This window comes from Alexandromys fortis, unplaced genomic scaffold (genome assembly GCF_014885135.2).
Source record: "Alexandromys fortis isolate MF-2015 unplaced genomic scaffold, M_Fortis_MF-2015_v1.1 scaffold_353, whole genome shotgun sequence".
In the NCBI taxonomy this organism is placed as follows: domain Eukaryota; kingdom Metazoa; phylum Chordata; class Mammalia; order Rodentia; family Cricetidae; genus Alexandromys; species Alexandromys fortis.
The window spans coordinates 720,672-721,474 of NW_026068254.1; positions in this window are offsets into that span (position 1 = coordinate 720,672).

Consider the following 803-nt stretch of genomic DNA (forward strand, 5'->3'; position numbering starts at 1 on the left):
AGTCTGCCTTGCAGATAGGAAAATGGAAAAATGAAGCATTTTAACTAATAATGCTGGCCTCACTAGACACCAACATGTAGAAAAATGAAAATAGATCTATATCCATCTCCATGAACAAAATTTAAGCCCAAATGAGCCAAAAGCTTTAGCATATAAAAATTTGTGTTGAACCTCACAGAGAAAAAATTTTTTGAAGTACACTTTGCCACATCGTAAACACAGCCTCAGTGGCATAAACATTGTGAGAAACCATAAATTAGATCTCCTGAATTGAGAACCTTTTGTATAACAAGACTATAGAGTGGGGAAAGATCTTTACTTATCATAAATCCCTTTCAAAAATATATGAAGAACTCAAGAAATTAGTTATTAAAAATTTAATCCAATAAAAATATTTGTTATAGACCTAAACTGAAAAACTCTTAACAAACGTACTTAAAAATGACTGAGAGACACCTAAAAAAATGTTTGAATATAACATCCTTTAACTGTCAGAGAAATGTAAATCAAAACTCTGAGATTTTACCTTATCCTTGTAAAAATGACCAAGATTAAAAATTATTGTTAACAACCTATGCTTAAGAAAACATGGGTAGGGAAAAAACTCGCTGGAAGTGAGCTGCAGCCCGTGGCGGCAGCGGCGGGCAGTGGCGGTGCTGGGAGCGGTGACCAGTGTTGGAAGTGCATACTATCACAGTCATCCCTGGATCACATACAGCACTGAAAAACCTGGACAAATCCAAACTCTCCCAGCAGGAAAAGAGAAATTAAAAATCCAGGACTAGCCTTGTGAGGGCACCAGA